The sequence below is a fragment of the Anarhichas minor genome, unplaced genomic scaffold (genome assembly GCF_050575085.1).
Source record: "Anarhichas minor isolate MPS153535 unplaced genomic scaffold, ASM5057508v1 ptg000028l, whole genome shotgun sequence".
Lineage (NCBI taxonomy): Eukaryota > Metazoa > Chordata > Actinopteri > Perciformes > Anarhichadidae > Anarhichas > Anarhichas minor.
In genome coordinates, this window is record NW_027466474.1 from 17,559,141 (window position 1) to 17,577,865 (window position 18,725).

At 41.9% G+C, this 18,725-nt stretch overlaps 24 non-coding genes across 24 annotated transcripts; all 24 read left to right on the forward strand.

The window, feature by feature from the left end:
* Positions 1-98: 98 nt before the first annotated feature.
* Positions 99-180, forward strand: trnal-uag (transfer RNA leucine (anticodon UAG)). Its single transcript has one exon. It is a non-coding gene; the product is annotated as a tRNA-Leu (tRNA).
* A 673-nt stretch (positions 181-853) lies between these two features.
* On the forward strand, positions 854-935 carry trnal-aag (transfer RNA leucine (anticodon AAG)). Its single transcript has one exon. It is a non-coding gene; the product is annotated as a tRNA-Leu (tRNA).
* Positions 936-1,387: 452 nt separating this feature from the next.
* Positions 1,388-1,469, forward strand: trnal-uag (transfer RNA leucine (anticodon UAG)). Its single transcript has one exon. It is a non-coding gene; the product is annotated as a tRNA-Leu (tRNA).
* A 1,207-nt stretch (positions 1,470-2,676) lies between these two features.
* On the forward strand, positions 2,677-2,758 carry trnal-uag (transfer RNA leucine (anticodon UAG)). The gene has a single exon. It is a non-coding gene; the product is annotated as a tRNA-Leu (tRNA).
* Positions 2,759-3,431: 673 nt separating this feature from the next.
* Positions 3,432-3,513, forward strand: trnal-aag (transfer RNA leucine (anticodon AAG)). Its single transcript has one exon. It is a non-coding gene; the product is annotated as a tRNA-Leu (tRNA).
* A 452-nt stretch (positions 3,514-3,965) lies between these two features.
* Positions 3,966-4,047, forward strand: trnal-uag (transfer RNA leucine (anticodon UAG)). The gene has a single exon. It is a non-coding gene; the product is annotated as a tRNA-Leu (tRNA).
* Positions 4,048-4,720: 673 nt separating this feature from the next.
* Positions 4,721-4,802, forward strand: trnal-aag (transfer RNA leucine (anticodon AAG)). Its single transcript has one exon. It is a non-coding gene; the product is annotated as a tRNA-Leu (tRNA).
* Positions 4,803-5,254: 452 nt separating this feature from the next.
* Positions 5,255-5,336, forward strand: trnal-uag (transfer RNA leucine (anticodon UAG)). The gene has a single exon. It is a non-coding gene; the product is annotated as a tRNA-Leu (tRNA).
* Positions 5,337-6,543: 1,207 nt separating this feature from the next.
* trnal-uag (transfer RNA leucine (anticodon UAG)) lies at positions 6,544-6,625 on the forward strand. Its single transcript has one exon. It is a non-coding gene; the product is annotated as a tRNA-Leu (tRNA).
* Positions 6,626-7,193: 568 nt separating this feature from the next.
* trnal-aag (transfer RNA leucine (anticodon AAG)) lies at positions 7,194-7,275 on the forward strand. The gene has a single exon. It is a non-coding gene; the product is annotated as a tRNA-Leu (tRNA).
* A 452-nt stretch (positions 7,276-7,727) lies between these two features.
* On the forward strand, positions 7,728-7,809 carry trnal-uag (transfer RNA leucine (anticodon UAG)). The gene has a single exon. It is a non-coding gene; the product is annotated as a tRNA-Leu (tRNA).
* A 568-nt stretch (positions 7,810-8,377) lies between these two features.
* Positions 8,378-8,459, forward strand: trnal-aag (transfer RNA leucine (anticodon AAG)). Its single transcript has one exon. It is a non-coding gene; the product is annotated as a tRNA-Leu (tRNA).
* A 452-nt stretch (positions 8,460-8,911) lies between these two features.
* On the forward strand, positions 8,912-8,993 carry trnal-uag (transfer RNA leucine (anticodon UAG)). Its single transcript has one exon. It is a non-coding gene; the product is annotated as a tRNA-Leu (tRNA).
* A 673-nt stretch (positions 8,994-9,666) lies between these two features.
* On the forward strand, positions 9,667-9,748 carry trnal-aag (transfer RNA leucine (anticodon AAG)). Its single transcript has one exon. It is a non-coding gene; the product is annotated as a tRNA-Leu (tRNA).
* A 451-nt stretch (positions 9,749-10,199) lies between these two features.
* On the forward strand, positions 10,200-10,281 carry trnal-uag (transfer RNA leucine (anticodon UAG)). The gene has a single exon. It is a non-coding gene; the product is annotated as a tRNA-Leu (tRNA).
* A 673-nt stretch (positions 10,282-10,954) lies between these two features.
* On the forward strand, positions 10,955-11,036 carry trnal-aag (transfer RNA leucine (anticodon AAG)). Its single transcript has one exon. It is a non-coding gene; the product is annotated as a tRNA-Leu (tRNA).
* Positions 11,037-11,488: 452 nt separating this feature from the next.
* trnal-uag (transfer RNA leucine (anticodon UAG)) lies at positions 11,489-11,570 on the forward strand. The gene has a single exon. It is a non-coding gene; the product is annotated as a tRNA-Leu (tRNA).
* A 673-nt stretch (positions 11,571-12,243) lies between these two features.
* trnal-aag (transfer RNA leucine (anticodon AAG)) lies at positions 12,244-12,325 on the forward strand. The gene has a single exon. It is a non-coding gene; the product is annotated as a tRNA-Leu (tRNA).
* Positions 12,326-12,777: 452 nt separating this feature from the next.
* Positions 12,778-12,859, forward strand: trnal-uag (transfer RNA leucine (anticodon UAG)). The gene has a single exon. It is a non-coding gene; the product is annotated as a tRNA-Leu (tRNA).
* Positions 12,860-13,532: 673 nt separating this feature from the next.
* trnal-aag (transfer RNA leucine (anticodon AAG)) lies at positions 13,533-13,614 on the forward strand. The gene has a single exon. It is a non-coding gene; the product is annotated as a tRNA-Leu (tRNA).
* Positions 13,615-14,066: 452 nt separating this feature from the next.
* Positions 14,067-14,148, forward strand: trnal-uag (transfer RNA leucine (anticodon UAG)). The gene has a single exon. It is a non-coding gene; the product is annotated as a tRNA-Leu (tRNA).
* A 1,207-nt stretch (positions 14,149-15,355) lies between these two features.
* Positions 15,356-15,437, forward strand: trnal-uag (transfer RNA leucine (anticodon UAG)). The gene has a single exon. It is a non-coding gene; the product is annotated as a tRNA-Leu (tRNA).
* A 1,102-nt stretch (positions 15,438-16,539) lies between these two features.
* trnal-uag (transfer RNA leucine (anticodon UAG)) lies at positions 16,540-16,621 on the forward strand. The gene has a single exon. It is a non-coding gene; the product is annotated as a tRNA-Leu (tRNA).
* Positions 16,622-17,723: 1,102 nt separating this feature from the next.
* Positions 17,724-17,805, forward strand: trnal-uag (transfer RNA leucine (anticodon UAG)). Its single transcript has one exon. It is a non-coding gene; the product is annotated as a tRNA-Leu (tRNA).
* The last annotated feature ends 920 nt before the right edge of the window (positions 17,806-18,725 follow it).

Genomic DNA, 18,725 nt, shown 5'->3' on the forward strand with positions numbered 1-18,725 from the left:
ATTGCTCTTTGTGGAACTATGAACATTGACAGTTGACTAATTAGCTTAGAGTGTTTTCAGAACAACTGGGCGGAGCAGGAGCAATTCCCTAAAAACAAGGTAGTGTGGCCGAGTGGTCGAAGGCGCTGGATTTAGGCTCCAGTCTCTGTGGAGGCGTGGGTTCAAATCCCACCACTGCCATTCTTTCTGGACTTTACTTTAAGATTATTGGAAGAAATGCATACACATACTCATTGTTGTGTTTGTGCATCTTCACTTAAGTTAATGTGTGTGCCCAGTAAGTGCTCATTGTAATTACTTCATGGCAGAGTGGTTCAATGCTTACTTCTATCCATACTCACATTGTCATGTTCTCAAATGCCTAGGCATTCATTCCCACTAGTGTGTTCGTGAAATATCTTGTGTCTGCATTGCTTAAGTGGACACTTTCAAGATTCTTATTTGGAATTGGGGAAATCACTAGAAACAAGTTCGCTGCAACATCCAAGAAATGCATATTTTTGTAACCAGTCAGCTGCTGAAATATTGGTTCCCACTGATTCCCAAAGATTTCCACGACAACTAAAACATATTTACAAGTCCCACTCCCCAAAAAAGCAAGCAGAGTGGCGCAGCGGAAGCGTGCTGGGCCCATAACCCAGATGTCGATGGATCGAAACCATCGTCTGCTATTTGTAAGTGCTTTAGATAAGGTGAATTTGTCTATACTTTCAATCCATTCTCATAATTCAATGTTTTCAGTTGACTAAGCAGCCATTGCCCCAAGTGTATGAAGGAAATGTTTTCTCCCTTCAGTGCTGCAGTGGACATCAAATATTCGTCTCAAGAAGCTGATGCAAATGTAGCATTTACAGGTAGTGTGGCCGAGTGGTCAAAGGCGCTGGATTAAGGCTCCAGTCTCTCAGGAGGCGTGGGTTCAAATCCCACCACTGCCATTAACAATGAAAGGTACCTGGTAAAGCCAAAGATGTGATTCTCTGACCTCATACTGACTTGCATGCATTGCTAAGTGAACTTGTGTGAAGCAACAATCATTAGCAGAAGGATGAGTGGTGATTCCATGCTCGCTCTTCCCTTTCCATCATACTCAAGTTGCCATGTTTTTAGATAACTAATCAATCATTGCCCAAAGTGTTAAATTTGAAACAGGCATTCGCAGTGCAATGGAAAACCTTGCTAACAGTCAATGTCTTATTCATTTCAGTTTGCAAACACTTGTCAAAATGAGGTCAACTGTTAAATGTTGCTCCTGTGACTGATTGTTCTAAACTATTTAGTTGGCTTCTCTGATTGCTCTTTGTGGAACTATGAACATTGACAGTTGACTAATTAGCTTAGAGTGTTTTCAGAACAACTGGGCGGAGCAGGAGCAATTCCCTAAAAACAAGGTAGTGTGGCCGAGTGGTCGAAGGCGCTGGATTTAGGCTCCAGTCTCTGTGGAGGCGTGGGTTCAAATCCCACCACTGCCATTCTTTCTGGACTTTACTTTAAGATTATTGGAAGAAATGCATACACATACTCATTGTTGTGTTTGTGCATCTTCACTTAAGTTAATGTGTGTGCCCAGTAAGTGCTCATTGTAATTACTTCATGGCAGAGTGGTTCAATGCTTACTTCTATCCATACTCACATTGTCATGTTCTCAAATGCCTAGGCATTCATTCCCACTAGTGTGTTCGTGAAATATCTTGTGTCTGCATTGCTTAAGTGGACACTTTCAAGATTCTTATTTGGAATTGGGGAAATCACTAGAAACAAGTTCGCTGCAACATCCAACAAATGCATATTTTTGTAACCAGTCAGCTGCTGAAATATTGGTTCCCACTGATTCCCAAAGATTTCCACGACAACTAAAACATATTTACAAGTCCCACTCCCCAAAAAAGCAAGCAGAGTGGCGCAGCGGAAGCGTGCTGGGCCCATAACCCAGATGTCGATGGATCGAAACCATCCTCTGCTATTTGTAAGTGCTTTAGATAAGGTGAATTTGTCTATACTTTCAATCCATTCTCATAATTCAATGTTTTCAGTTGACTAAGCAGCCATTGCCCCAAGTGTATGAAGGAAATGTTTTCTCCCTTCAGTGCTGCAGTGGACATCAAATATTCGTCTCAAGAAGCTGATGCAAATGTAGCATTTACAGGTAGTGTGGCCGAGTGGTCAAAGGCGCTGGATTAAGGCTCCAGTCTCTCAGGAGGTGTGGGTTCAAATCCCACCACTGCCATTAACAATGAAAGGTACCTGGTAAAGCCAAAGATGTGATTCTCTGACCTCATACTGACTTGCATGCATTGCTAAGTGAACTTGTGTGAAGCAACAATCATTAGCAGAAGGATGAGTGGTGATTCCATGCTCGCTCTTCCCTTTCCATCATACTCAAGTTGCCATGTTTTTAGATAACTAATCAATCATTGCCCAAAGTGTTAAATTTGAAACAGGCATTCGCAGTGCAATGGAAAACCTTGCTAACAGTCAATGTCTTATTCATTTCAGTTTGCAAACACTTGTCAAAATGAGGTCAACTGTTAAATGTTGCTCCTGTGACTGATTGTTCTAAACTATTTAGTTGGCTTCTCTGATTGCTCTTTGTGGAACTATGAACATTGACAGTTGACTAATTAGCTTAGAGTGTTTTCAGAACAACTGGGCGGAGCAGGAGCAATTCCCTAAAAACAAGGTAGTGTGGCCGAGTGGTCGAAGGCGCTGGATTTAGGCTCCAGTCTCTGTGGAGGCGTGGGTTCAAATCCCACCACTGCCGTTCTTTCTGGACTTTACTTTAAGATTATTGGAAGAAATGCATACACATACTCATTGTTGTGTTTGTGCATCTTCACTTAAGTTAATGTGTGTGCCCAGTAAGTGCTCATTGTAATTACTTCATGGCAGAGTGGTTCAATGCTTACTTCTATCCATACTCACATTGTCATGTTCTCAAATGCCTAGGCATTCATTCCCACTAGTGTGTTCGTGAAATATCTTGTGTCTGCATTGCTTAAGTGGACACTTTCAAGATTCTTATTTGGAATTGGGGAAATCACTAGAAACAAGTTCGCTGCAACATCCAACAAATGCATATTTTTGTAACCAGTCAGCTGCTGAAATATTGGTTCCCACTGATTCCCAAAGATTTCCACGACAACTAAAACATATTTACAAGTCCCACTCCCCAAAAAAGCAAGCAGAATGGCGCAGCGGAAGCGTGCTGGGCCCATAACCCAGATGTCGATGGATCGAAACCATCGTCTGCTATTTGTAAATGCTTTAGATAAGGTGAATTTGTCTATACTTTCAATCCATTCTCATAATTCAATGTTTTCAGTTGACTAAGCAGCCATTGCCCCAAGTGTATGAAGGAAATGTTTTCTCCCTTCAGTGCTGCAGTGGACATCAAATATTCGTCTCAAGAAGCTGATGCAAATGTAGCATTTACAGGTAGTGTGGCCGAGTGGTCAAAGGCGCTGGATTAAGGCTCCAGTCTCTCAGGAGGCGTGGGTTCAAATCCCACCACTGCCATTAACAATGAAAGGTACCTGGTAAAGCCAAAGATGTGATTCTCTGACCTCATACTGACTTGCATGCATTGCTAAGTGAACTTGTGTGAAGCAACAATCATTAGCAGAAGGATGAGTGGTGATTCCATGCTCGCTCTTCCCTTTCCATCATACTCAAGTTGCCATGTTTTTAGATAACTAATCAATCATTGCCCAAAGTGTTAAATTTGAAACAGGCATTCGCAGTGCAATGGAAAACCTTGCTAACGGTCAATGTCTTATTCATTTCAGTTTGCAAACACTTGTCAAAATGAGGTCAACTGTTAAATGTTGCTCCTGTGACTGATTGTTCTAAACTATTTAGTTGGCTTCTCTGATTGCTCTTTGTGGAACTATGAACATTGACAGTTGACTAATTAGCTTAGAGTGTTTTCAGAACAACTGGGCGGAGCAGGAGCAATTCCCTAAAAACAAGGTAGTGTGGCCGAGTGGTCGAAGGTGCTGGATTTAGGCTCCAGTCTCTGTGGAGGCGTGGGTTCAAATCCCACCACTGCCATTCTTTCTGGACTTTACTTTAAGATTATTGGAAGAAATGCATACACATACTCATTGTTGTGTTTGTGCATCTTCACTTAAGTTAATGTGTGTGCCCAGTAAGTGCTCATTGTAATTACTTCATGGCAGAGTGGTTCAATGCTTACTTCTATCCATACTCACATTGTCATGTTCTCAAATGCCTAGGCATTCATTCCCACTAGTGTGTTCGTGAAATATCTTGTGTCTGCATTGCTTAAGTGGACACTTTCAAGATTCTTATTTGGAATTGGGGAAATCACTAGAAACAAGTTCGCTGCAACATCCAACAAATGCATATTTTTGTAACCAGTCAGCTGCTGAAATATTGGTTCCCACTGATTCCCAAAGATTTCCACGACAACTAAAACATATTTACAAGTCCCACTCCCCAAAAAAGCAAGCAGAATGGCGCAGCGGAAGCGTGCTGGGCCCATAACCCAGATGTCGATGGATCGAAACCATCGTCTGCTATTTGTAAATGCTTTAGATAAGGTGAATTTGTCTATACTTTCAATCCATTCTCATAATTCAATGTTTTCAGTTGACTAAGCAGCCATTGCCCCAAGTGTATGAAGGAAATGTTTTCTCCCTTCAGTGCTGCAGTGGACATCAAATATTCGTCTCAAGAAGCTGATGCAAATGTAGCATTTACAGGTAGTGTGGCCGAGTGGTCAAAGGCGCTGGATTAAGGCTCCAGTCTCTCAGGAGGCGTGGGTTCAAATCCCACCACTGCCATTAACAATGAAAGGTACCTGGTAAAGCCAAAGATGTGATTCTCTGACCTCATACTGACTTGCATGCATTGCTAAGTGAACTTGTGTGAAGCAACAATCATTAGCAGAAGGATGAGTGGTGATTCCATGCTGGATCTACCCTTTCCATCATACTCAAGTTGCCATGCTTTTAGATAACTAATCAATCATTGCCCAAAGTGTTAAACTTGAAACAGGCATTCGCAGTGCAATGGAAAACCTTGCTAACGGTCAATGTCTTATTCATTTCAGTTTGCAAACACTTGTCAAAGTGAGGTCAACTGTTAAATGTTGCTCCTGTGACTGATTGTTCTAAACTATTTAGTTGGCTTCTCTGATTGCTCTTTGTGGAACTATGAACATTGACAGTTGACTAATTAGCTTAGAGTGTTTTCAGAACAACTGGGCGGAGCAGGAGCAATTACCTAAAAACAAGGTAGTGTGGCCGAGTGGTCGAAGGCGCTGGATTTAGGCTCCAGTCTCTGTGGAGGCGTGGGTTCAAATCCCACCACTGCCATTCTTTCTGGACTTTACTTTAAGATTATTGGAAGAAATGCATACACATACTCATTGTTGTGTTTGTGCATCTTCACTTAAGTTAATGTGTGTGCCCAGTAAGTGCTCATTGTAATTACTTCATGGCAGAGTGGTTCAATGCTTACTTCTATCCATACTCACATTGTCATGTTCTCAAATGCCTAGGCATTCATTCCCACTAGTGTGTTCGTGAAATATCTTGTGTCTGCATTGCTTAAGTGGACACTTTCAAGATTCTTATTTGGAATTGGGGAAATCACTAGAAACAAGTTCGCTGCAACATCCAACAAATGCATATTTTTGTAACCAGTCAGCTGCTGAAATATTGGTTCCCACTGATTCCCAAAGATTTCCACGACAACTAAAACATATTTACAAGTCCCACTCCCCAAAAAAGCAAGCAGAGTGGCGCAGCGGAAGCGTGCTGGGCCCATAACCCAGATGTCGATGGATCGAAACCATCCTCTGCTATTTGTAAATGCTTTAGATAAGGTGAATTTGTCTATACTTTCAATCCATTCTCATAATTCAATGTTTTCAGTTGACTAAGCAGCCATTGCCCCAAGTGTATGAAGGAAATGTTTTCTCCCTTCAGTGCTGCAGTGGACATCAAATATTCGTCTCAAGAAGCTGATGCAAATGTAGCATTTACAGGTAGTGTGGCCGAGTGGTCAAAGGCGCTGGATTAAGGCTCCAGTCTCTCAGGAGGCGTGGGTTCAAATCTCACCACTGCCATTAACAATGAAAGGTACCTGGTAAAGCCAAAGATGTGATTCTCTGACCTCATACTGACTTGCATGCATTGCTAAGTGAACTTGTGTGAAGCAACAATCATTAGCAGAAGGATGAGTGGTGATTCCATGCTCGCTCTTCCCTTTCCATCATACTCAAGTTGTCACGTTTTTAGATAACTAATCAATCATTGCCCAAAGTGTTAAATTTGAAACAGGCATTCGCAGTGCAATGGAAAACCTTGCTAACGGTCAATGTCTTATTCATTTCAGTTTGCAAACACTTGTCAAAATGAGGTCAACTGTTAAATGTTGCTCCTGTGACTGATTGTTCTAAACTATTTAGTTGGCTTCTCTGATTGCTCTTTGTGGAACTATGAACATTGACAGTTGACTAATTAGCTTAGAGTGTTTTCAGAACAACTGGGCGGAGCAGGAGCAATTCCCTAAAAACAAGGTAGTGTGGCCGAGTGGTCGAAGGCGCTGGATTTAGGCTCCAGTCTCTGTGGAGGCGTGGGTTCAAATCCCACCACTGCCATTCTTTCTGGACTTTACTTTAAGATTATTGGAAGAAATGCATACACATACTCATTGTTGTGTTTGTGCATCTTCACTTAAGTTAATGTGTGTGCCCAGTAAGTGCTCATTGTAATTACTTCATGGCAGAGTGGTTCAATGCTTACTTCTATCCATACTCACATTGTCATGTTCACTAGAAACAAGTTCGCTGCAACATCCAAGAAATGCATATTTTTGTAACCAGTCAGCTGCTGAAATATTGGTTCCCACTGATTCCCAAAGATTTCCACGACAACTAAAACATATTTACAAGTCCCACTCCCCAAAAAAGCAAGCAGAGTGGCGCAGCGGAAGCGTGCTGGGCCCATAACCCAGATGTCGATGGATCGAAACCATCCTCTGCTATTTGTAAGTGCTTTAGATAAGGTGAATTTGTCTATACTTTCAATCCATTCTCATAATTCAATGTTTTCAGTTGACTAAGCAGCCATTGCCCCAAGTGTATGAAGGAAATGTTTTCTCCCTTCAGTGCTGCAGTGGACATCAAATATTCGTCTCAAGAAGCTGATGCAAATGTAGCATTTACAGGCAGTGTGGCCGAGTGGTCAAAGGCGCTGGATTAAGGCTCCAGTCTCTCAGGAGGCGTGGGTTCAAATCCCACCACTGCCATTAACAATGAAAGGTACCTGGTAAAGCCAAAGATGTGATTCTTTGACCTCATACTGACTTGCATGCATTGCTAAGTGAACTTGTGTGAAGCAACAATCATTAGCAGAAGGATGAGTGGTGATTCCATGCTGGATCTACCCTTTCCATCATACTCAAGTTGCCATGCTTTTAGATAACTAATCAATCATTGCCCAAAGTGTTAAACTTGAAACAGGCATTCGCAGTGCAATGGAAAACCTTGCTAACGGTCAATGTCTTATTCATTTCAGTTTGCAAACACTTGTCAAAATGAGGTCAACTGTTAAATGTTGCTCCTGTGACTGATTGTTCTAAACTATTTAGTTGGCTTCTCTGATTGCTCTTTGTGGAACTATGAACATTGACAGTTGACTAATTAGCTTAGAGTGTTTTCAGAACAACTGGGCGGAGCAGGAGCAATTCCCTAAAAACAAGGTAGTGTGGCCGAGTGGTCGAAGGCGCTGGATTTAGGCTCCAGTCTCTGTGGAGGCGTGGGTTCAAATCCCACCACTGCCATTCTTTCTGGACTTTACTTTAAGATTATTGGAAGAAATGCATACACATACTCATTGTTGTGTTTGTGCATCTTCACTTAAGTTAATGTGTGTGCCCAGTAAGTGCTCATTGTAATTACTTCATGGCAGAGTGGTTCAATGCTTACTTCTATCCATACTCACATTGTCATGTTCACTAGAAACAAGTTCGCTGCAACATCCAAGAAATGCATATTTTTGTAACCAGTCAGCTGCTGAAATATTGGTTCCCACTGATTCCCAAAGATTTCCACGACAACTAAAACATATTTACAAGTCCCACTCCCCAAAAAAGCAAGCAGAGTGGCGCAGCGGAAGCTTGCTGGGCCCATAACCCAGATGTCGATGGATCGAAACCATCCTCTGCTATTTGTAAGTGCTTTAGATAAGGTGAATTTGTCTATACTTTCAATCCATTCTCATAATTCAATGTTTTCAGTTGACTAAGCAGCCATTCCCCCAAGTGTATGAAGGAAATGTTTTCTCCCTTCAGTGCTGCAGTGGACATCAAATATTCGTCTCAAGAAGCTGATGCAAATGTAGCATTTACAGGTAGTGTGGCCGAGTGGTCAAAGGCGCTGGATTAAGGCTCCAGTCTCTCAGGAGGCGTGGGTTCAAATCCCACCACTGCCATTAACAATGAAAGGTACCTGGTAAAGCCAAAGATGTGATTCTCTGACCTCATACTGACTTGCATGCATTGCTAAGTGAACTTGTGTGAAGCAACAATCATTAGCAGAAGGATGAGTGGTGATTCCATGCTGGATCTACCCTTTCCATCATACTCAAGTTGCCATGCTTTTAGATAACTAATCAATCATTGCCCAAAGTGTTAAACTTGAAACAGGCATTCGCAGTGCAATGGAAAACCTTGCTAACGGTCAATGTCTTATTCATTTCAGTTTGCAAACACTTGTCAAAGTGAGGTCAACTGTTAAATGTTGCTCCTGTGACTGATTGTTCTAAACTATTTAGTTGGCTTCTCTGATTGCTCTTTGTGGAACTATGAACATTGACAGTTGACTAATTAGCTTAGAGTGTTTTCAGAACAACTGGGCGGAGCAGGAGCAATTACCTAAAAACAAGGTAGTGTGGCCGAGTGGTCGAAGGTGCTGGATTTAGGCTCCAGTCTCTGTGGAGGCGTGGGTTCAAATCCCACCACTGCCATTCTTTCTGGACATTACTTTAAGATTATTGGAAGAAATGCATACACATACTCATTGTTGTGTTTGTGCATCTTCACTTAAGTTAATGTGTGTGCCCAGTAAGTGCTCATTGTAATTACTTCATGGCAGAGTGGTTCAATGCTTACTTCTATCCATACTCACATTGTCATGTTCTCAAATGCCTAGGCATTCATTCCCACTAGTGTGTTCGTGAAATATCTTGTGTCTGCATTGCTTAAGTGGACACTTTCAAGATTCTTATTTGGAATTGGGGAAATCACTAGAAACAAGTTCGCTGCAACATCCAAGAAATGCATATTTTTGTAACCAGTCAGCTGCTGAAATATTGGTTCCCACTGATTCCCAAAGATTTCCACGACAACTAAAACATATTTACAAGTCCCACTCCCCAAAAAAGCAAGCAGAGTGGCGCAGCGGAAGCGTGCTGGGCCCATAACCCAGATGTCGATGGATCGAAACCATCCTCTGCTATTTGTAAGTGCTTTAGATAAGGTGAATTTGTCTATACTTTCAATCCATTCTCATAATTCAATGTTTTCAGTTGACTAAGCAGCCATTGCCCCAAGTGTATGAAGGAAATGTTTTCTCCCTTCAGTGCTGCAGTGGACATCAAATATTCGTCTCAAGAAGCTGATGCAAATGTAGCATTTACAGGTAGTGTGGCCGAGTGGTCAAAGGCGCTGGATTAAGGCTCCAGTCTCTCAGGAGGCGTGGGTTCAAATCCCACCACTGCCATTAACAATGAAAGGTACCTGGTAAAGCCAAAGATGTGATTCTCTGACCTCATACTGACTTGCATGCATTGCTAAGTGAACTTGTGTGAAGCAACAATCATTAGCAGAAGGATGAGTGGTGATTCCATGCTGGATCTACCCTTTCCATCATACTCAAGTTGCCATGTTTTTAGATAACTAATCAATCATTGCCCAAAGTGTTAAACTTGAAACAGGCATTCGCAGTGCAATGGAAAACCTTGCTAACGGTCAATGTCTCATTCATTTCAGTTTGCAAACACTTGTCAAAGTGAGGTCAACTGTTAAATGTTGCTCCTGTGACTGATTGTTCTAAACTATTTAGTTGGCTTCTCTGATTGCTCTTTGTGGAACTATGAACATTGACAGTTGACTAATTAGCTTAGAGTGTTTTCAGAACAACTGGGCGGAGCAGGAGCAATTACCTATAAAAAGGTAGTGTGGCCGAGTGGTCGAAGGCGCTGGATTTAGGCTCCAGTCTCTGTGGAGGCGTGGGTTCAAATCCCACCACTGCCATTCTTTTTGGACTTTACTTTAAGATTATTGGAAGAAATGCATACACATACTCATTGTTGTGTTTGTGCATCTTCACTTAAGTTAATGTGTGTGCCCAGTAAGTGCTCATTGTAATTACTTCATGGCAGAGTGGTTCAATGCTTACTTCTATCCATACTCACATTGTCATGTTCTCAAATGCCTAGGCATTCATTCCCACTAGTGTGTTCGTGAAATATCTTGTGTCTGCATTGCTTAAGTGGACACTTTCAAGATTCTTATTTGGAATTGGGGAAATCACTAGAAACAAGTTCGCTGCAACATCCAACAAATGCATATTTTTGTAACCAGTCAGCTGCTGAAATATTGGTTCCCACTGATTCCCAAAGATTTCCACGACAACTAAAACATATTTACAAGTCCCATTCCCCAAAAAAGCAAGCAGAGTGGCGCAGCGGAAGCGTGCTGGGCCCATAACCCAGATGTCGATGGATCGAAACCATCCTCTGCTATTTGTAAATGCTTTAGATAAGGTGACTTTGTCTATACTTTCAATCCATTCTCATAATTCAGTGTTTTCAGTTGACTAAGCAGCCATTGCCCCAAGTGTATGAAGGAAATGTTTTCTCCCTTCAGTGCTGCAGTGGACATCAAATATTCGTCTCAAGAAGCTGATGCAAATGTAGCGTTTGCAGGTAGTGTGGCCGAGTGGTCAAAGGCGCTGGATTAAGGCTCCAGTCTCTCAGGAGGCGTGGGTTCAAATCCCACCACTGCCATTAACAATGAAAGGTACCTGGTAAAGCCAAAGATGTGATTCTCTGACCTCATACTGACTTGCATGCATTGCTAAGTGAACTTGTGTGAAGCAACAATCTTTCGCAGAAGGATGATTGGTGATTCCATGCTGGATCTACCCTTTCCATCATACTCAAGTTGCCATGTTTTTAGATAACTAATCAATCATTGCCCAAAGTGTTAAACTTGAAACAGGCATTCGCAGTGCAATGGAAAACCTTGCTAACGGTCAATGTCTTATTCATTTCAGTTTGCAAACACTTGTCAAAATGAGGTCAACTGTTAAATGTTGCTCCTGTGACTGATTGTTCTAAACTATTTAGTTGGCTTCTCTGATTGCTCTTTGTGGAACTATGAACATTGACAGTTGACTAATTAGCTTAGAGTGTTTTCAGAACAACTGGGCGGAGCAGGAGCAATTCCCTAAAAACAAGGTAGTGTGGCCGAGTGGTCGAAGGCGCTGGATTTAGGCTCCAGTCTCTGTGGAGGCGTGGGTTCAAATCCCACCACTGCCATTCTTTCTGGACTTTACTTTAAGATTATTGGAAGAAATGCATACACATACTCATTGTTGTGTTTGTGCATCTTCACTTAAGTTAATGTGTGTGCCCAGTAAGTGCTCATTGTAATTACTTCATGGCAGAGTGGTTCAATGCTTACTTCTATCCATACTCACATTGTCATGTTCTCAAATGCCTAGGCATTCATTCCCACTAGTGTGTTCGTGAAATATCTTGTGTCTGCATTGCTTAAGTGGACACTTTCAAGATTCTTATTTGGAATTGGGGAAATCACTAGAAACAAGTTCGCTGCAACATCCAACAAATGCATATTTTTGTAACCAGTCAGCTGCTGAAATATTGGTTCCCACTGATTCCCAAAGATTTCCACGACAACTAAAACATATTTACAAGTCCCACTCCCCAAAAAAGCAAGCAGAATGGCGCAGCGGAAGCGTGCTGGGCCCATAACCCAGATGTCGATGGATCGAAACCATCGTCTGCTATTTGTAAATGCTTTAGATAAGGTGAATTTGTCTATACTTTCAATCCATTCTCATAATTCAATGTTTTCAGTTGACTAAGCAGCCATTGCCCCAAGTGTATGAAGGAAATGTTTTCTCCCTTCAGTGCTGCAGTGGACATCAAATATTCGTCTCAAGAAGCTGATGCAAATGTAGCATTTACAGGTAGTGTGGCCGAGTGGTCAAAGGCGCTGGATTAAGGCTCCAGTCTCTCAGGAGGCGTGGGTTCAAATCCCACCACTGCCATTAACAATGAAAGGTACCTGGTAAAGCCAAAGATGTGATTCTCTGACCTCATACTGACTTGCATGCATTGCTAAGTGAACTTGTGTGAAGCAACAATCATTAGCAGAAGGATGAGTGGTGATTCCATGCTCGCTCTTCCCTTTCCATCATACTCAAGTTGCCATGTTTTTAGATAACTAATCAATCATTGCCCAAAGTGTTAAATTTGAAACAGGCATTCGCAGTGCAATGGAAAACCTTGCTAACGGTCAATGTCTTATTCATTTCAGTTTGCAAACACTTGTCAAAATGAGGTCAACTGTTAAATGTTGCTCCTGTGACTGATTGTTCTAAACTATTTAGTTGGCTTCTCTGATTGCTCTTTGTGGAACTATGAACATTGACAGTTGACTAATTAGCTTAGAGTGTTTTCAGAACAACTGGGCGGAGCAGGAGCAATTCCCTAAAAACAAGGTAGTGTGGCCGAGTGGTCGAAGGCGCTGGATTTAGGCTCCAGTCTCTGTGGAGGCGTGGGTTCAAATCCCACCACTGCCATTCTTTCTGGACTTTACTTTAAGATTATTGGAAGAAATGCATACACATACTCATTGTTGTGTTTGTGCATCTTCACTTAAGTTAATGTGTGTGCCCAGTAAGTGCTCATTGTAATTACTTCATGGCAGAGTGGTTCAATGCTTACTTCTATCCATACTCACATTGTCATGTTCTCAAATGCCTAGGCATTCATTCCCACTAGTGTGTTCGTGAAATATCTTGTGTCTGCATTGCTTAAGTGGACACTTTCAAGATTCTTATTTGGAATTGGGGAAATCACTAGAAACAAGTTCGCTGCAACATCCAACAAATGCATATTTTTGTAACCAGTCAGCTGCTGAAATATTGGTTCCCACTGATTCCCAAAGATTTCCACGACAACTAAAACATATTTACAAGTCCCACTCCCCAAAAAAGCAAGCAGAATGGCGCAGCGGAAGCGTGCTGGGCCCATAACCCAGATGTCGATGGATCGAAACCATCGTCTGCTATTTGTAAATGCTTTAGATAAGGTGAATTTGTCTATACTTTCAATCCATTCTCATAATTCAATGTTTTCAGTTGACAAAGCAGCCATTGCCCCAAGTGTATGAAGGAAATGTTTTCTCCCTTCAGTGCTGCAGTGGACATCAAATATTCGTCTCAAGAAGCTGATGCAAATGTAGCATTTACAGGTAGTGTGGCCGAGTGGTCAAAGGCGCTGGATTAAGGCTCCAGTCTCTCAGGAGGCGTGGGTTCAAATCCCACCACTGCCATTAACAATGAAAGGTACCTGGTAAAGCCAAAGATGTGATTCTCTGACCTCAAACTGACTTGCATGCATTGCTAAGTGAACTTGTGTGAAGCAACAATCATTAGCAGAAGGATGAGTGGTGATTCCATGCTGGATCTACCCTTTCCATCATACTCAAGTTGCCATGCTTTTAGATAACTAATCAATCATTGCCCAAAGTGTTAAACTTGAAACAGGCATTCGCAGTGCAATGGAAAACCTTGCTAACGGTCAATGTCTTATTCATTTCAGTTTGCAAACACTTGTCAAAGTGAGGTCAACTGTTAAATGTTGCTCCTGTGACTGATTGTTCTAAACTATTTAGTTGGCTTCTCTGATTGCTCTTTGTGGAACTATGAACATTGACAGTTGACTAATTAGCTTAGAGTGTTTTCAGAACAACTGGGCGGAGCAGGAGCAATTACCTAAAAACAAGGTAGTGTGGCCGAGTGGTCGAAGGCGCTGGATTTAGGCTCCAGTCTCTGTGGAGGCGTGGGTTCAAATCCCACCACTGCCATTCTTTCTGGACTTTACTTTAAGATTATTGGAAGAAATGCATACACATACTCATTGTTGTGTTTGTGCATCTTCACTTAAGTTAATGTGTGTGCCCAGTAAGTGCTCATTGTAATTACTTCATGGCAGAGTGGTTCAATGCTTACTTCTATCCATACTCACATTGTCATGTTCTCAAATGCCTAGGCATTCATTCCCACTAGTGTGTTCGTGAAATATCTTGTGTCTGCATTGCTTAAGTGGACACTTTCAAGATTCTTATTTGGAATTGGGGAAATCACTAGAAACAAGTTCGCTGCAACATCCAAGAAATGCATATTTTTGTAACCAGTCAGCTGCTGAAATATTGGTTCCCACTGATTCCCAAAGATTTCCACGACAACTAAAACATATTTACAAGTCCCACTCCCCAAAAAAGCAAGCAGAGTGGCGCAGCGGAAGCGTGCTGGGCCCATAACCCAGATGTCGATGGATCGAAACCATCCTCTGCTATTTGTAAATGCTTTAGATAAGGTGAATTTGTCTATACTTTCAATCCATTCTCATAATTCAATGTTTTCAGTTGACTAAGCAGCCATTGCCCCAAGTGTATGAAGGAAATGTTTTCTCCCTTCAGTGCTGCAGTGGACATCAAATATTCGTCTCAAGAAGCTGATGCAAATGTAGCATTTACAGGTAGTGTGGCCGAGTGGTCAAAGGCGCTGGATTAAGGCTCCAGTCTCTCAGGAGGCGTGGGTTCAAATCTCACCACTGCCATTAACAATGAAAGGTACCTGGTAAAGCCAAAGATGTGATTCTCTGACCTCATACTGACTTGCATGCATTGCTAAGTGAACTTGTGTGAAGCAACAATCATTAGCAGAAGGATGAGTGGTGATTCCATGCTCGCTCTTCCCTTTCCATCATACTCAAGTTGCCATGTTTTTAGATAACTAATCAATCATTGCCCAAAGTGTTAAATTTGAAACAGGCATTCGCAGTGCAATGGAAAACCTTGCTAACGGTCAATGTCTTATTCATTTCAGTTTGCAAACACTTGTCAAAATGAGGTCAACTGTTAAATGTTGCTCCTGTGACTGATTGTTCTAAACTATTTAGTTGGCTTCTCTGATTGCTCTTTGTGGAACTATGAACATTGACAGTTGACTAATTAGCTTAGAGTGTTTTCAGAACAACTGGGCGGAGCAGGAGCAATTCACTAAAAACAAGGTAGTGTGGCCGAGTGGTCGAAGGCGCTGGATTTAGGCTCCAGTCTCTGTGGAGGCGTGGGTTCAAATCCCACCACTGCCATTCTTTCTGGACTTTACTTTAAGATTATTGGAAGAAATGCATACACATACTCATTGTTGTGTTTGTGCATCTTCACTTAAGTTAATGTGTGTGCCCAGTAAGTGCTCATTGTAATTACTTCATGGCAGAGTGGTTCAATGCTTACTTCTATCCATACTCACATTGTCATGTTCACTAGAAACAAGTTCGCTGCAACATCCAAGAAATGCATATTTTTGTAACCAGTCAGCTGCTGAAATATTGGTTCCCACTGATTCCCAAAGATTTCCACGACAACTAAAACATATTTACAAGTCCCACTCCCCAAAAAAGCAAGCAGAGTGGCGCAGCGGAAGCGTGCTGGGCCCATAACCCAGATGTCGATGGATCGAAACCATCCTCTGCTATTTGTAAGTGCTTTAGATAAGGTGAATTTGTCTATACTTTCAATCCATTCTCATAATTCAATGTTTTCAGTTGACTAAGCAGCCATTGCCCCAAGTGTATGAAGGAAATGTTTTCTCCCTTCAGTGCTGCAGTGGACATCAAATATTCGTCTCAAGAAGCTGATGCAAATGTAGCATTTACAGGTAGTGTGGCCGAGTGGTCAAAGGCGCTGGATTAAGGCTCCAGTCTCTCAGGAGGTGTGGGTTCAAATCCCACCACTGCCATTAACAATGAAAGGTACCTGGTAAAGCCAAAGATGTGATTCTCTGACCTCATACTGACTTGCATGCATTGCTAAGTGAACTTGTGTGAAGCAACAATCATTAGCAGAAGGATGAGTGGTGATTCCATGCTCGCTCTTCCCTTTCCATCATACTCAAGTTGCCATGTTTTTAGATAACTAATCAATCATTGCCCAAAGTGTTAAATTTGAAACAGGCATTCGCAGTGCAATGGAAAACCTTGCTAACGGTCAATGTCTTATTCATTTCAGTTTGCAAACACTTGTCAAAATGAGGTCAACTGTTAAATGTTGCTCCTGTGACTGATTGTTCTAAACTATTTAGTTGGCTTCTCTGATTGCTCTTTGTGGAACTATGAACATTGACAGTTGACTAATTAGCTTAGAGTGTTTTCAGAACAACTGGGCGGAGCAGGAGCAATTCCCTAAAAACAAGGTAGTGTGGCCGAGTGGTCGAAGGCGCTGGATTTAGGCTCCAGTCTCTGTGGAGGCGTGGGTTCAAATCCCACCACTGCCATTCTTTCTGGACTTTACTTTAAGATTATTGGAAGAAATGCATACACATACTCATTGTTGTGTTTGTGCATCTTCACTTAAGTTAATGTGTGTGCCCAGTAAGTGCTCATTGTAATTACTTCATGGCAGAGTGGTTCAATGCTTACTTCTATCCATACTCACATTGTCATGTTCACTAGAAACAAGTTCGCTGCAACATCCAACAAATGCATATTTTTGTAACCAGTCAGCTGCTGAAATATTGGTTCCCACTGATTCCCAAAGATTTCCACGACAACTAAAACATATTTACAAGTCCCACTCCCCAAAAAAGCAAGCAGAGTGGCGCAGCGGAAGCGTGCTGGGCCCATAACCCAGATGTCGATGGATCGAAACCATCCTCTGCTATTTGTAAATGCTTTAGATAAGGTGACTTTGTCTATACTTTCAATCCATTCTCATAATTCAGTGTTTTCAGTTGACTAAGCAGCCATTGCCCCAAGTGTATGAAGGAAATGTTTTCTCCCTTCAGTGCTGCAGTGGACATCAAATATTCGTCTCAAGAAGCTGATGCAAATGTAGCGTTTGCAGGTAGTGTGGCCGAGTGGTCAAAGGAGCTGGATTAAGGCTCCAGTCTCTCAGGAGGCGTGGGTTCAAATCCCACCACTGCCATTAACAATGAAAGGTACCTGGTAAAGCCAAAGATGTGATTCTCTGACCTCATACTGACTTGCATGCATTGCTAAGTGAACTTGTGTGAAGCAACAATCATTAGCAGAAGGATGAGTGGTGATTCCATGCTGGATCTACCCTTTCCATCATACTCAAGTTGCCATGTTTTTAGATAACTAATCAATCATTGCCCAAAGTGTTAAACTTGAAACAGGCATTCGCAGTGCAATGGAAAACCTTGCTAACGGTCAATGTCTCATTCATTTCAGTTTGCAAACACTTGTCAAAGTGAGGTCAACTGTTAAATGTTGCTCCTGTGACTGATTGTTCTAAACTATTTAGTTGGCTTCTCTGATTGCTCTTTGTGGAACTATGAACATTGACAGTTGACTAATTAGCTTAGAGTGTTTTCAGAACAACTGGGCGGAGCAGGAGCAATTACCTAAAAACAAGGTAGTGTGGCCGAGTGGTCGAAGGCGCTGGATTTAGGCTCCAGTCTCTGTGGAGGCGTGGGTTCAAATCCCACCACTGCCATTCTTTCTGGACTTTACTTTAAGATTATTGGAAGAAATGCATACACATACCCATTGTTGTGTTTGTGCATCTTCACTTAAGTTAATGTGTGTGCCCAGTAAGTGCTCATTGTAATTACTTCATGGCAGAGTGGTTCAATGCTTACTTCTATCCATACTCACATTGCCATGTTCTCAAATGCCTAGGCATTCATTCCCACTAGTGTGTTCGTGAAATATCTTGTGTCTGCATTGCTTAAGTGGACACTTTCAAGATTCTTATTTGGAATTGGGGAAATCACTAGAAACAAGTTCGCTGCAACATCCAACAAATGCATATTTTTGTAACCAGTCAGCTGCTGAAATATTGGTTCCCACTGATTCCCAAAGATTTCCACGACAACTAAAACATATTTACAAGTCCCACTCCCCAAAAAAGCAAGCAGAGTGGCGCAGCGGAAGCGTGCTGGGCCCATAACCCAGATGTCGATGGATCGAAACCATCCTCTGCTATTTGTAAATGCTTTAGATAAGGTGACTTTGTCTATACTTTCAATCCATTCTCATAATTCAGTGTTTTCAGTTGACTAAGCAGCCATTGCCCCAAGTGTATGAAGGAAATGTTTTCTCCCTTCAGTGCTGCAGTGGACATCAAATATTCGTCTCAAGAAGCTGATGCAAATGTAGCGTTTGCAGGTAGTGTGGCCGAGTGGTCAAAGGAGCTGGATTAAGGCTCCAGTCTCTCAGGAGGCGTGGGTTAAACTTAAAGTGTTAAACTTGAAACAGGCATTCGCAGTGCAATGGAAAACCTTGCTAACGGTCAATGTCTCATTCATTTCAGTTTGCAAACACTTGTCAAAGTGAGGTCAACTGTTAAATGTTGCTCCTGTGACTGATTGTTCTAAACTATTTAGTTGGCTTCTCTGATTGCTCTTTGTGGAA